Source organism: Etheostoma spectabile, chromosome 23 (assembly GCF_008692095.1).
Source record: "Etheostoma spectabile isolate EspeVRDwgs_2016 chromosome 23, UIUC_Espe_1.0, whole genome shotgun sequence".
NCBI lineage: Eukaryota > Metazoa > Chordata > Actinopteri > Perciformes > Percidae > Etheostoma > Etheostoma spectabile.
Genome location: NC_045755.1, coordinates 11280751 through 11296897, shown reverse-complemented (window position 1 = coordinate 11296897; position 16147 = coordinate 11280751). Strand labels below are relative to the sequence as shown.

Sequence of the window (16147 nt, the reverse complement as noted above, 5' to 3'; positions counted from 1 at the left end):
TGGGCTGGGAATTTCATGTAGGAGCCAGTGTGTGTTTTCTCCATGTTTGGCAATGAGACATCCACAGATCAGTGGACCTACTGAGTCTTTATGGTGACCTTTGAACTTGTCTAGATCTAGAAACAGTCAGTTTGTTCTCCACAAATTTAGCCCAAATGCAGGAAGAAGTGTCATAATAAAAGAAAAAAAGAAAAAAAACGGTTAATCGTTTTCACATTTATTTAATCGAGCAGTGTTGTCGAGATTGACGTGTCTTTCTCAGGAGAGCCAACCATAGTCATAAAAAGGAAGTTCACAATCAAAGAACATTTGATTCCACATTATAAAAACACATTTAATTAACTAGAGACAAATCTCTTTCCCACATTCCTCTGTTTGTAGAGGGCAGACATAGCAGAGAAAAGCGAGTTTCTCCATCTGGCAGCACATGTGAAAGCAGACTATCAGATTCACAGACAGAAAGCTGAGGTCGTTTCTGGCCGTGACGTCTCCGGTTCGCGTTGCACTTTTTAATGGCTTTAAAAGTCGGAAAACCCACCTGAGTTGTGGAGTGGACTGACAGCTGTGCTGATAAACCCTGCAAGAGGTGCGTGTGCGTGTGTGTGCGTGCGTGTGTGTGGGTGTGTGTGGGGGGGGGTAATGTTATATGTGCAGATAGAGGTGGTGAAAAGTGTTGCTGTCAACAAGTTAGCCATTAGAGAGAGATAATCTCTCTTCCTCCTCCCTGTCTACCAAGTCAACTTCTGGTCTTTCTCTTTCCTCCCTCTCGCTGTTTCAGTCATGACATCAATTTTCTTTTTCCTTAGTGCCCTTTGTTCCCTTCTTTGGTCTTTCTTTACTTGCCGTCGGTCCTGTATCATGTTGGATTTGATTTGTTCGAGATGACAAGGACTGACCGACTCGAAACCTATTGACCAACTCAAAACTATTTCACTATAGCTGAAATATTCAATAATGTAAGGCTTTTATATTTCTAAACCTGTTAGGTAAACTCAAGCACACCTTTCGCTCATGGCTGCCTAAGTTGGTGTTTGAAAGTTGTTAGAAATGGAGAAGTTTTTGGTTTTACCCAAAAATAAGGATTTTTTTTCTAATGAGGACGTAGCTTTATTAGCGAGTAAATAAAACCAGATTCATGCAGCAACATCATATAAAAACATTGTGTATGATCTTCACTCTGAACATTTTCTCTGTCTGTCTGTCTGTCTGTCTGTCTGTCTGTCTGCCCTGTAACTGGTGAGAACGACCTTTTTCCTTAACCAAACACTGAAGTACTGCTTCAGTGTCTCGTCCCTCAGGGCTCGGTAATTAGGGATTGGGAGTGAGTGAGTGTGTGTGTGTGTGTGTGTGTGTGTGTGTGTGTGTGTGTGTGTGTGGTGTGTGTGTGTGTGTGTGTTGATGTCTACCACGCTCGATATATGAGAAGATGGGATGTCTGCAGGCATCAATGGATTCTCAAGGTCGTGTGTGTGTGTGTGTGTGTGTGTGTGTGTGTGTTGCGCGTGCGTGCGTGCGCGCAGACACTATGTATTTGGATGTAAGATTATATTCACAAATTTAACACAAACTGACACCTAGTGACAATATAGACATTGTAAGGATTTTCACTAACATATTGTAAAAGATCTGCAGGAAAACAGTGAAAAATGGCACATAAGACACAACAGTTTTTCTGACGGGGGAGGGGGGAGGGGGAGGCATCTGGATGGTTACGAGCGTGTAGAGTGTGTGTATTTAAGCCTACTTGGAGCACTAATGACTAACTGGACACACACAGACGGTGGTCTCTAGCTGAACAGCCAGTATGAAAGCTGGCTCGACTGGATTGAGAATTCCTCCCAAGACGTATACAGCGCCGGCTTAACTGTGTGTGTGTGTGTGTGTGTGTGTGTGTGTGTGTGTGTGTGTGTGTGTGTGTGTGTGTGTGTGTGTGTGTGGTGGGGGTGTGTGTGTGTGTGTGTGTGTGTGTGTGTGTGTGTGTGTGTGTGAGAGAGAGACACATATCAAGGCATTTGGAAACACCAACCTCAGCTTTTGATGATATTTTGTAGACCAAACAATACATAAGTAAGTCAAAAAGACGATCAAGACTGTGACTCAGATGAAGACAAAAAATATGCTGGGAAATAAAAATATAGTGGAGGCAACTTGCTGATGCTAAATATGTCCTTCTCAATATTCACGACCGTTTATGACTCGACTCAGAGGCAGCAGCCGGCACTTTAGCTGCTCCATTTGTGTGCGTGTTGAGAACGCAGTGTGGCCATGCACTAGTCATTATGGTCACGTTGTTGTGTGTGTGGATTTCTGCATGTATGTGTGCAGGCAAAATGTGGTATTGTTATGGTGTCTGAGCTTTCTACATTCTTGACGCCTGCACGTGTGCGTATGAATGTGTGTGCGCATGTTTTAGGCCTCTCTGCGCCGGCGGTTTAGGGCTATGTGGTGATGTCACTCGGGCGGCAGGGTGTGGTGACATAGGGTTAGAGTTTGGCAGAGGTCCTGACTCCAGCAGGCCTTGAAATGTGCATGCATGTGTGTGTGTGTGTGTGTGTGTGTGTGTGTGTGTGTCCGGTCGGTCAGTGGTAGCGGTCACCAGCTGTATGCTAGCAGTGTCCTACACTAATAGTAAAAGTGGTTTATTGGGCACTTTATAGAGCCTGAAACCATTTTATAAATCCGGCAGGCCGGTACAGGGCCCGAACAGCCACAAGACACGCAGCACCAGACCAGAGGAGCCTGAGTTACTGAGCACTGGTGTGTTCAAGGCTCACCACTAATTTTAATTGACATAAAATCAATTTTACCAACACGATAATGACTGCCTTCACCAGGAATAATGCCATTACAAAATTTAGTTTTACACTTTTATTAGTATTTTACCAAACCATAGTTATTTACATTTTATTATCAAGAGCATATAACAAGCTCCAAATGGACAATGTAAACATTTTTTTTTAAATGTATGTATGTTCTAAAGTTGTACCTGGCTGTGCTTGTTGCCATATTGGTGTCACAGAGGAAGGGCCTGATTTTCTGAATATATATCTATATATATATCTATAGATATATATATATATCTATATATATATCTATATATATACATACCCTCCTTTTAGCACATTATCAGATCCAATTAGCTAAAACTAATGCAGTCTAATACATTGGCCCTGCAATAAACCTGGGCTCATTTTGGAGGCTTTAGTTTGTGGTGCTGGTGAACTGCATTGTGTTATATGTCAACAATATTTTGTCCATCTCATTTACACCAAAATGCAGACCAAAGTAGTTTGATCCAGGTGTATTTAATAAACTGGCAAATGTAGTTTAATATGGTAAACATACTGTTTTGCTGCAGTTTACCTTGTATAGAATGGGCATTTTAAATGATTTTATGGATTGTGTATACCTGGACTCTATCAAACAAATATAAGTATTTTACCCGGATTCTAGATCAAGCCCCAAGGTCTAGAAAATTGGCAATCTCACTGCCTGGCAATACCAAATCTACTGAAGCACAATGTTTTTCCAAGGTTTCCACCAACATCACACAAAGAGAGCAACATGTCAGAATGGTGGGGAAATTGGGAGAAACGTGATGTTGGGACATAATGTGGAGAGCATGCATTCAGTCTTTTGGCTCAACTCTGTAGTATGGGGGGATCTGAAAGGAACAGTCCATATAAACACCAAAATCATTACAGAAGCAGCCTTTCTCCTCTCCTCTCTCTTTCCTCCTCTCTTCTCCTCTCACTAGCCTCGATCCAGTGCTGATAAAACTATCAACAGCACACCTGCACCGGGTCTGAAAGCGGTCTAACACACACAGACACACACACACACTGTAAGCCATATATGAACCCTAACGGATGCGGACAAGAATCTTATGAAGCATGTTTTCACCACAAAAAGCCTGTTCTCTTCTGCTTTTAACTCTCTCTTTTCAACTGGCTGTTTACATCACTCTTTTTCTTCTACACTCTACGCATCCATTTCTTTAAACATCTGTTGTTTTTAGTTGAAGAAATACTCAGTAGGGAGTATCACTCAATATTATAAGATATAGCACTATATAGTAAAGCTTATCCTTATGTTTCCATCTAATGTTCCTTTTGTACCTAACAAGAGATATCAGACTCACTGTTTTCAGTTTTAAATATTTCAGGATGTCACAACCAGATGTAAACACAGGGGTTTAGTTTAAATACTGTAATGTGGTTGAGCTGGGTGCCCTGCTCACAATCTCCAAATGTTCTGTGTTTCTTGCGCAGGGTTAGTAGTCTGTAAACAGGGTTAGGATACTGATAGGATTTGTACAGTGTAACTGTAACACTGTTCTGAGCTCAGAGATTTTCCCTCTCAATAAAACAATCGCCCAACGTGGGGCTCGAACCCACGACCCTGAGATTAAGAGTCTCATGCTCTACCGACTGAGCTAGCCGGGCTGCAGTGCCATATGATTTTCTTATCAACTTCGTCTTTCACCTGTAGGCACTTAACTACAGTAAGGTAATTTATACCTTAGTCATTGATTCATCACCCAAAAAGCACCATTGCATAAGAACTGCAAGGAATGGTCGGCCACAGTCTCTCAGTGATGGCTGATTGGTGAGCGAGGGCCCTTAGAATTCATTTCCTCAGAAGTATCTGCTAATCGAAATTCAACCTTGCCTGCAGATATTTGGGAAGAAACCCAATTTCTGTTAACCCCAAATTCCTCCGGATGCGGAACGGCTGCGGATCCGCTCCAGAACGACGGCGGCGTCATTAGGTTTCCCTTAAAGTCAATGTGTGTACTTCCTCTGACTGCAGAACGGCTGCGTTCTGACTTCTGCAGTCCGCAGCCCTCCGGAGCAGATACGCAGAGTTTCTATTTTTGCCGGACGCCGGAGAGCTCCGCAGCAACTCAACATACAGCAGATAGTGCAGGACAGGAAGTCGAGCACAGAAACAAAATAAAACATCCAGTATATTTTCAAAATAAAACAGAGCGTGCTCAGGGTGGATCATATTTCCCTGCACTTCACCTTGAAAACACAGGACAGAAGTGTTTCTTCTCAATAGAAACAAACTGTTGTTTTTGTGGTTCTATTCTACATGAATTTGCAAGATGTCGAAGGTCCTCGAGACTTCAGCCGCAGCCGTTCCGCAACAAATCCGGACCTGGTGGGTGTTGACGGACGGCGGAGAACCGAGGCGACACAGCAGATCCGCAGCCGTTAAACATCCGGTGGAACTTGGGGGTTAGTCTCAGTGAAGTACCCTTAGACATCGTGTTCTCAGAGGTGTCCTTTTCTCAGTAGTCCAGTCCAGTTCAGTTTCTGACACCCCTCTAAAGTAGCTCAAAGCGACGAACTTATGGCTCATCACGATGAAATGATTGGGCGAAAACTGGGCAGCTACAGAATCAAATAAGCAAGTAGGCTACTCACCTTTAGTGTAACTTGTACGTCTTTAAGTGTAGTAACAGCTGAATGATAGCCAGACTGCCGAATGTCTTTTGCATCATGCAACCTTCCATACAAATGCCATGTTTGGGATCATCGTCATCATCTTCTGTGTTTTGGACTTCGGATCTCTGATAAATCTGAAAGGCGATAGTATATTATGTGTTTACAGTTAATTACTTCCTGGCACATGACCTCAGATGGCCTGACAGGGTTTGGGTGTTGACTGTGTCCTGGGCCCTCCCGCTGTGTTGACCCATTGTAAATCCTTTCACCCTGTCACTGTCGGCCAGCGAAAACACAGCAATGAATGAAGCCGTTCAAATCAAGTGGGTGGTCCTCTGTGTGTGCGCGCGCGCGCACACAGAGGACACACACACACACACACACACACACCAAAGTTTGGCAAAAACAGGTGATAATGAAGTGTGTGTGTGAGAGAGAGAGAGAGAGAGAGAGAGAGAGAGAGAGAGAGCAAGCAGGCAGCACAGAGTAAGAAGAGTGAAGGTTATAAAAGAGTGTCAGAGAACATGAGAGGAAACACTGCCTCTTACTGGTCGTTGTCTGCTCCTACAACAGATCAATGGAAATAGATGGAGAGAGAAGAAACAAAACAAGTAAATACAGTTGAAATACTGGGGTTTTATATCCTTTCACGTTTGTCGCTCCGTTATGCACGACTCATTGTTTTTGATCACTGCTTCTGCCTTTCTGCTTTAACACACTGTGTTCAGAAACCTTTGAAATAAACTGCATGAAGCAAAGACAGTCAGACAGAGAAACGGCAGAGATTTAAATGATTCTCTCACAATCCCTGAGGTTTGTGAGTCATACCACTTATTATATAATCTGCCTAGGATTTACAAAGTGAGTTTTAATCAAACACATTAGAAAGGCTTTTCTCTGTGGTAAAGTTGTTTTTGAATTCTTGTATTTTTTCTTCTCATCTTTTGTTTCTCTTCTCCCCTCAACCATCATTTTTTTTTTTTTTTTTTGTCTGGTTTCTTTCTTTTCCATTTCTTTTCCTCAGACGTGTGTGTGTTGGAGGGGGGTTATAGTATAATGAGATTCCCAGTGCCCAGGTGCTCTTTCTAGATAATTACTGAGTGTGTTTTTCTGTAGCCAATCTCCGAACCGCCGCAATACCAAATCTGTCAACACACACACACACACACACACACACACACACACACACACACACACATGCACACAAGAGGGAGAGGGGGGGAGAGAGAGCATCAAATTAAATTGATCCCACTATTTTGTTTCTGATTGCAAGCTAGCCACTCTCCAATCCTCTCGTGCTCTCATTCTTAGATTTTTTTTTTTTTCCAATCATGCTGTCGTCAATCCTCTAATTGTCTCTTTTCTATTTATCGTTTGTCTCATCTATACTTTATTTCGCTTTTAATTCCTATTTCTCTATCCCATATCCCATAGCAGGTGTGCGTGCAGAAGATGTATCGACAAAACATTAGTCAGTTGTCAGGGGGGGAAAGAGCTAGAGGCAGAATGATTCACACACCCACGTGCATGTTTTTTGTTCTTCAAAACAAATCCATCACTGATTGGCTGAAATGATTTATTAATAAGCTGAGCGACTGTAGCTGAGGTCGCCTGTAGACCGGACTGACAGGACTAGAGCACTGCATTGCGTTAAAAGAAGATACTGACTCTTAGCCAAATTAGCTTTTTGGATAACGAGGAGACCGTTGCTTGTTTCACCTCTGTCTGTCCTGTTTCTCTGTGGATTTATGCTGCTGAGCTACTTTATACTGTCCACTGAACACCCACAGGCTGCATGGACTGCAGTATATTAAATAGATTGTGTGACCAACCATCGCACAATTCTGAGGTAAAGAAAGAGTCTTTCTTTAATCAAGGAAAGAAAATAATATATAGCAAGTACTCATCTTAGTGTAACTCGTACCTCTTTAAGTGTATTCTAAAAATCCGTCATTCTGCCTTCATTTAGAGATTGATGAAACATTTTACTCAACTACGGATGAAATGAGGGTGTACTTTCCAGGCACAGTGTTGTCAACCCAACCCCCATCCTAAAAGTACATTGAAAATCCTGGTTGTTGCCCTCTTGTCCAGGTAAATGGAAAATGTACTGTGAGCTCACAAAAAACAATCGTGATAACTACAGTTATCAAAGCAAATTAAATGCATATACTGTAGTTTCAGTCAAACGGCACCAGTCCAAAAACCATGAAGGTGAATATTAAATCCACAAAAAAAACCTTTTTGACGTTTTATTGCCATGGTAACACTAGTGACATAGCTGTAATTTAAGGGTGTTCATCCTTCTCCTCCTAAAATGTTTTTTTTTTATCCCATTTTCAACAGTGTCACATCAACTAAATTAAGCCAAATTCAGAAAGAAAAAAAGCGTGAATAAAAGCCTATGGAAGTGGCTTCCTAGCAGCAGAGCACTGTCACAATGTCAACTTGCGTTCTGGTTCGCACGAACAGGAAAAAACTGAATGTAGAGCTTTGTGCTATAACCAATATTTGGTCCATATTTCAGCCTACACGATGCCTCTATAACACCTTAATAAATTGAGAAGATAGTTCATGTGCTTATTTTATTCCCAGCCTAGAATATAACATCTCCGGAGGCCAATGGTGCCTCATTCCTGGTTTTGTAGAATCGTCCGTGTTCTCCTGGAGAGTAGGTTTCTGTGGACAGATCTGACTTTGTATTGACCTCGCCTCTCTCATTTAGGAGGCGAAACACTGCTTAAACGAGTATCACTAACTTGATGAGAGACTGAGTTAAGTTGAAGAACAGTACTTCTACCTGAGGAGGATATTCTAGCACTCTTTCCACTCTTGTCTTTAATAATGCCCAAGGTTTTTTTTGCAGCAATGGAGAGCACTCGGCTTCTCTTCGAGCCCCAAACAAGCATTCTTTCCTAAAGCTGCTGAATCTGTCTGTCTGGTTGTGTTTGAATAATCAATGAGGGATGGTGGGAGAGAAACAAAATCTGTTTGCGTCTGGGATTCAAAATCTGAACACTGAGTCAACAACGTTCTCCAATCCTTAAGCAACTACTACCAGACTGTGGCTACACTGGGCAGCTGCTCAAAAAGCTTTCACACTATCCTAATCTTTGGATGCAAAAGGGTTAAAACACTTCTGTGGCGCCATCTCTCCTCTCTTTCATCCTGCATATTTTAACACATGCAGCAGCATATATTTCACATCAGCGTCTGCCGCTGCCAAGGTGCTGAGGCGCCTGTCAAACGCGCACAACACTAGAATCAAGATCAGAATTGTGTTATTCATTACATTCAATAAATGTACAGGAATCTGTCTTGTCGGCATTGGACTGAGGACGTACCCATTCTCTTATCAGTTCTGCTTCTGGACCAGTGGATTGTTTTTTGTTAATTAAGACATTTGTGATTTGGCAGTCTATAAGTGAAAATGTACTTTTTCATCTTAGGTTGCAGTATTATAAAAACAAACAGTGGCCTAGTAAGTAAGATGATTTTGTATTATATTTGTTGTTCTATTTTTGCTACCTTAAACCTCCTCTCAACTCATCTAATTTATCTCTTTATAATTTACATATTTAATTGTCCTATTTACACGAGTTATCATATTATTTATACAACTACATAACATATGTTTATATGCCAGTCTTATTGTTTTGTTTTTTTCTCCAAGTAAAATGTTTGTTGTCAAATGGTATATTTCCTTTGGTCAGATGGGTTTAAAAATGTGCTGCTGCAATAACAATGGACACAGACAGAGGGCGCTACATCACTGAAACTCACTGGACACTTGAAAGAGTAGGAGGGAGATGAGAGGAAAGAATGACACGGTGAGATGGAGGGATACAAATAGAGAGCTGTAAATCAGAGAACAGAAAGAGAGACGAAACACTGAAGGAGAGTAAAAGTCTGCAAGTGAGAGTGAGGGGATAAATGAAGCGAACGCAGTTAAAGGCGACATTTTACACACAGGTGTGAAATCGCTCTCACTTTTCTTGTCCTTTCTCTCAATTTCTCTTCTTTCAGCTGCTTTCACCAAATTAATTTCACGAGACAATACCATCTTTCAAGTGACGTGTGTGTGTGTGTGTGTGTGTGTGTGTGTGTGTGTGTGTGTGTGTGTGTGTTTCAGTATAGGAAATTGCAAAGAACAATCCCCGGTCAATTACAACTATGATCTTGTAATTGTAGGGTATCAATCCCATCGGTAACAATCACAAAATATAATATATAGATTTGGGAACACAATGGCACCTTTGTTCTAGTTTGCAGACTGGATTTTTTGGGGGGCATCTTAGGCATTTAATTCCACAGGACAGATGAAGACATGAAAAGGGAGAAAGAATGGGAACGACATGCGGCAAAGGGCCGTGGGTCGGAGTCTAACCCGCTGCCACCGCGTTGAGGAATAAGCCTCTATATATGTGCGCCTACTCTACCAACTGAGCTGACCCGGCCACGCAGACTGAGTTCTTGCTTTAAATGTACTTTCTGTAGTTTTCCTGTTCGATGACAGATTATTGATATATAGATATTTAAATTACGGTTTCCCCTCCTTTTTATAAAGTGGTTTAGATGATGAAGATAAACTGCTGTCGTTTTTACAAGCTGTTCGATCATTTTACTGATCACTCTTGCCTCATTTGATGTAGTGGTGCCACTGTGTTGAACCCTAAACTCATTGAGACACACACACCACACACACCACACACACACACACACCCACACCACACACACCACACACACACACCCACACACACAGTGCTGTTGTAGCCCCAATCACACTCTAGCAAGCAAAGAGTGACTCAACAGAAATCTGTCAGTGTAAAAAAAAAAACCTTCTCATTTTCTTTCAATCCCCCCCCCCTCCCCGGGGTTCTCCATCACTGGATCAGACAACCACACACACACACACACACACACACACAAACATCTCCAGCTCCCCCTTCAGCCTTGTCCACCCTGTGTGGGCGCCGTGCCCGGAGAGAGGCAGCATTAGCTGGGCAAGGAGCCCCAGGCAGAGCCTCTCAGCCGCACCAGCCCCCTGGAAGCCTAGAAAGAAATAGTATAGGAGGGAAGCGAGAAAAGGATAAGATGAGGTGTGGAAGAAAAGAGGGGCAAGGATAAGGGTTAAAAGGAGAGGAGGGTGAAGAGAGGGAAGATGAGGAGAAGCGAGGAATCGAGTGGAGAGAGGATGAAGAGATAAGAGGATGCAAGAGCAGGGGAGACATGCAATAGAGGAGAGGATAAGGGGGGGAGACAAAAGGAGATTAGAAAAAAGGGATCAATAGAGAGATATGGAGAGAAGAAGAAGAAAGATACAGAGCAAAGAGAGAAAGTGTTATGCAGAGAGGTCAGAGCAATGGACACATCTCTGGAGAGTGTGTGTGTGTTTGTGTGTACGTGTGTGCGTGTGTTTGTGAGGGAGGAAGGAGGAGAGAAGAATACAGAGGAGGTGGAAGAGTAAAGCAGTGGAGCGCAGAGACGGAGCGGAGGACTTGTATAAGATACATACTGAATGCCTGAAATGCGACCTTGGAAAACCATATTTGTGTCTGTGTCTTCTATGCACTTGCATTTTGTCCTTTTGTACTTTGTGTGTGATACATTTAAAGGATGAAGCTTTTTCTTCTAGTCAACAAATATGAAAAGCCCAAACCAACTGTGATTCTGTGCTGATCATTAAAGCATTTGTCACTATATTCCTGTTGGGTTTTTTTCAGCGTAGGTAGCTGGGTGTGTAGGAAGATGACATCCCCCATCTTAACCAACCGACTAAGCTCTGACTGGTGACAGAAACAGTTGTCAATGGGACCCATCGCTGAACAAGTCACAGATGAGGGCAGCAAAGCAGATTCATGTTTATCATAGGGAATAAATATGTCACTTGGTGCAGCAGAGTGGGTCACTGATGTGTTTTTAAACATTTTTGGATGATGATGGAACTCGGTGTCACAGAGGAATAAGACACACCAGGCTTTGGCTAAACAGGCAAAATTATCGATTTATTTTGGTTTTTGGTCTTTTATATTTTTTTATAACGATCAACCAAATCCTTTAAAAGGACAAAAAAGTATAACATTTAGTCATGTTTTAACCAGTTGTTTGTATCCTAGATAAAACTGAGGACTTATACGGGTTATACGAGGACATCTGCGCGTGTGCATGTTCATGCACAATCTGCGTGTGCAATGGCAGTGCAGGTCATAGAGTGTTGTTTGCGTCTCAATAACAATATCTGGAGGCCACAGGATTACGTGACCTTGCATGCCACATGTGAAGTCTCCCACTGACTAAACTCTCACACACACACACACACACACACACACACACACACACACACACACACACACACACACATACTCACACACTCAAACACAAAACCTCATGAAATTCTTCTTTATGAGTCTCCTGCATTGGTAATGGAAAGCGAGGAAAAAAGGAGGAGGAAGAGGTAAGTGGAAAGAGTAACCCTTTCTCCTAATTTCCATTGCCAAATATGATGTGGAGGACTTGGAATTGGTAGAATTGAATTTTTGCCCGAATCACCCAATCGAGGGGTTTAGGCCACTGAAACCAGAGGTCAAGGTAAGGAAAAGATTGTAGCTTTGGTTGATATTTAAAAAGTCCAAGCGTACCATTGCAGTATGTGCTTTGAGCCAGAGTTTTCTTTTTCAGTCCACAACCTTTTCCTAACATTAACAAGTGCTCTGAGGTTGCCTTAACGTAACCATAAAAAATCTTGTTTTAAACTAATACCAATAATTTGAATTTTAACGTGGTTGTTAGGACATAGGGTTCAACAACGTATGAACAGAAAGGAGAGAAAATATATATATAGAAAGAGCAGGAGGAAGAGGTGAGTTTAAGGAGATGGTTGAGTAAAGCAGAGGCCCTGAGGGCTATGGACATTATTTCAGCTGCTCCCATGTGTGTGTGTGTGTGTGTGTGACAGTGTGACAGGTGAGCATCTTTTGGTTATCTCTGTTTCCCTTAGTCATTCCCCCTCCCGCTCAATCATTCCCGGGTGTCTTTAGATCTTAAGTTTGGACTGAAGAGTTTGTGTGAGAGAGAGACAGAATATATGGTTGCATGGTTGGTTGTGTGTGCGTGGTTTTCATATCTATCAGTACAGTCCATACTTTTTTATGTGTGCGTCTTTGTGTTTCAGCACGTGTGATCTGTTTGAGTCTTTATATTAGTCAGTGTTTGTGTGTCTGTGCCTGTTTGTGTACAGTATGTATGGGCCCTGCTGTGTGTGTGTGTGTGTGTGTGTGTGTGTGTGTGTGTGTGTGTGTGTGTGTGTGTGTGGTGTGTGTGTGTGTGTGTGTGTTGTGTGGGGTGTGTGTGTGTGTGTCTATGTATGTGTGTGTGTGTCACAAGCCCCAGTGAGATCCAGCGAGCATGACGGAGAATGACAGGTTGATTTATGGCGAGGCTATAAGTAGAATAACTACGCTTGTGTGTGTGTGTGTGTGTGTGTGTGTGTGTGTGTGTGTGTGTGTGTGCGGGCGCACGCATGGGAGAAAAACATGGCAGAGAGGGATGTAAAAGAGGGGTAGGAAAGGAAAGGTGGCGGAGAGAAATAGGGAGAGCGATGGTGGATGATGAGAGAGAAGGGAATGCATAGAAAAAGAGAACTGAATGGCAGAGCTAAATACGTCAGTGATGGGAAAAGCAGGACAGAAAGAGAGAAGAAAGTAAAAGAAGGAAAGGGGTTAGAAAAGAGACTGATTGGAATTGTGGGAGTGGGATTAAGATGCCTATTTGCATATTGCTAAGAATTACAGAAAGAAAGAGAGGAAATATGACAAAGATGTTACTGGCATGAAAAGATGGATGGAGGGAAAAGAGATTCAGGCGTAAAGAAAGTTTAGTTCTTGTTTGTGTTCGAGCCCCTATGAGTTGGTTTTATGACGAGCGGCACTGGGCTCGGCTCACTTAGTGCCGCATTCTGTGAGTCTCAGTAGGAAAATAACATTTTCTTCACAATTACATTTACACTTTTAGACATTTAACCAATTTTGTTATGCAGAACGACATACACGGAGCGCAAATGAGCTTCAATTCCCAGATCAGCAACAACGCGGAGCAAACAATATCCAGGAGAATGTTCAAGAGGTCTGACGATTACTGCGACTGCCATGGAGGAGGAAGAGTGCTACGAGATGATAGATGCTATTTCGCTTACAAAGGCAGTCTTATTTATCAAGCATTTTGAATCAGCAGCTGTCATGTACGTGTGAGATGGGAAAGTACATTTTTAATCAAATATTTTAGGGCCTTACTCAACCACATTATAATTAATCTGACACCTCTATCTTGCATTTGGCTGATTCTTAAAGAACAATAATTTGTACGTCTTACTGAACCAGAGATTAAACTCTCAGTTTTGCAGATGATCTCGATGGGTTAATGTGTTAAAACCAACCTGACCTCATGACCCTCCTAACAAGGGTTAAATGTAGTTCTAACATGGGTTAATTTTGATGTGAAATGGTAAATGGGCTATTGATAAGTCCTTGATTGCCACACGACTCTTTTATTTATGCGCAATTGTATACCTTTATTAGATAACAGAGATGAGAAATGACATGCAACAAAGTTGCCCAGCAGTCTTAGAGATACTACAACATGGATTCACAGAGCAGGATATTGCATTAAAGGGGCATTCCATCAATTTTCAACATCAAAATCAGTTTACTCATCATAGTCGGGTACAATTTAGCCTGTGTAAACAGTTCTTCTGTGGCTCTGCATGGAGCGTCTGGAAAAGGTCTGATGTGGGACAGGGACACTATTAAGCTGCGTGGTAGATGTAGGATCCAGTTTTTTTGGAGCTTCACCGAGACTAGTTACTAAAAGTCATGACTCACCTCAAAATAAACCAAACTTGGTATTACAGTGAAAAGTGGTTCTCCTCAAGGACACACTGACCTCAGGGAAACCAACCTGTGACTTGTGCGTGCGTGTATACACTTTGTAATAATAGGTTGACTGTGAAAGTAGCAACAACGAACATTGTCTCAATTAGGAAATAATAGTTTGACCAGACAGTGAACCAATGATAAAGCAATTGGATTTGTCAATGTACAGCAGCATTTTGTATTTGGAAATGTCAAGATAAGAGAATGTGGGCATGTATTCAATCGCAGTGGAGCTTTTAATTTGAAACAGCAGATGTTCAGTGTATCCTTTAATGGGCTAATTCAATCTGAACTGTGCGTCTGAAATGTAAGTGTTGCCATGAGATTCGTCCAGTTTAAAGGAAAACAAGAACAGCCTGAAACACACGCACACACACACACACACACACACACAGGTTGTCATGGGAGCAATTGTTTTGGTGTGCGTGTGTGTGTGTGTGTGTGTGTGTTTGTGTGTGTGTGTGTGTGTGTGTGTGTGTGTGTGTGTGTGTGTGTGTCTGTCTCAGTGCAACCAACAATTTATATTTTCTTTCTCCTTCAACGTCGTTTCATTGCTTGGCTCTTTTAATCCTTTTATCTTTTCTTTTTCTGTTTTGCATAGGAAACTGTTCTATCTGCCCTCAGGTAAAATAAAAAAGTGAGAATCAAGAAATCGAGAGGGAGAGAGAGAGCAAGAGAGAGAGAGAGAGAGAGAGAGAGAGAAAGAGAGAAAGACTTTGATCTCTCTCCTGGTAGGAGCTGGTCTTGGCATGCAGCCAGAAAACCCCACGGCGCACACAGACGCACACACATATTTAGGTCTCTCTGGCCTGCTCCAGGGCTTTGTTGATTATTTCTGCTGGGAGGATCAAAGACGTCGAACCCCCTCCTCTATCCTCCATCCATCCATCCTTCATGTATCTGTCTGTTCACCAGTCCATCTGTCCAGACATTCATCAGTCAGTCCATCCAGTCTTCATATCAGATAGATAGATAGAGAGATAGAGAGATGTGCCATCAAACCTTTTGTATTCAATGCAACCAAATTAGAATATTACTCCACTTCACTGTTCTTACAGCAACTAATTACAACAAAAAATGGCAACTGTATTTGGGCTCTCTTGGCTTTTGGTGAGTCCAGGCTGAATCTGGTGACTCAAGGTTTTCAATTATCAGGATGGCCGAGCGGTCTACTGTGTCAGACCGAGCAAAGGAACTTCTGGTCTTCAAATCAAGGCCTGGTTTCAAATCCCACTTCGGACAGAGATTTTACCTGCAGGTTTCAACCCTGTGTGTCCTCGAGCAACTAGACAAACTGCAGCCAACAGTGGCCCCCTGATAAGGACTCTCGTTTATAGTGGCCGGTGAACCTTGTCCTCTGATTGAAGAACATTTTTTTTAAATTAATCCTAACTTATGAATAGAATGTAACAACAGTTTGCATATAATTCAAAGGGCCATGACAAGTATGTCTGTGGCCCACAAATGCCTGTAAGTTCTGCAGGGTGAACAGCCGTTTACTATATGACAGGCAGAGGCAAGACTGAAGACAGACTGGGTTGTTGTCCCAAGCTTTCCATTGATATTGTTGTTCTATGATGCCATGCAGCCTCTGCCCAAACGTGCTATTGATATGGTTGTTTGCATGATGCAAAATACATACAATACATTCCACATTTAAATAATTTTTATTGGACTCTTCATTGCACTCATCTCTACATTGTTTCTGTTTAGAGTATAGAGTATTTATATTAGTGTGTATATATTGTTTGTTTGTTTGTTTGTTTT

The 16147-nt window shown here is 42.1% G+C and overlaps 1 protein-coding gene and 1 non-coding gene across 3 annotated transcripts in view; one reads left to right on the top strand and one right to left on the bottom strand.

The window, feature by feature from the left end:
- wnt5b (wingless-type MMTV integration site family, member 5b) overlaps window positions 1-16147 on the top strand; it is a 76571-nt gene that overhangs the window by 1982 nt on the left and 58442 nt on the right. The gene's annotated exons all lie outside the window — the stretch shown is intronic.
- Window positions 4373-4445, bottom strand: trnak-cuu (transfer RNA lysine (anticodon CUU)). The gene has a single exon. It is a non-coding gene; the product is annotated as a tRNA-Lys (tRNA).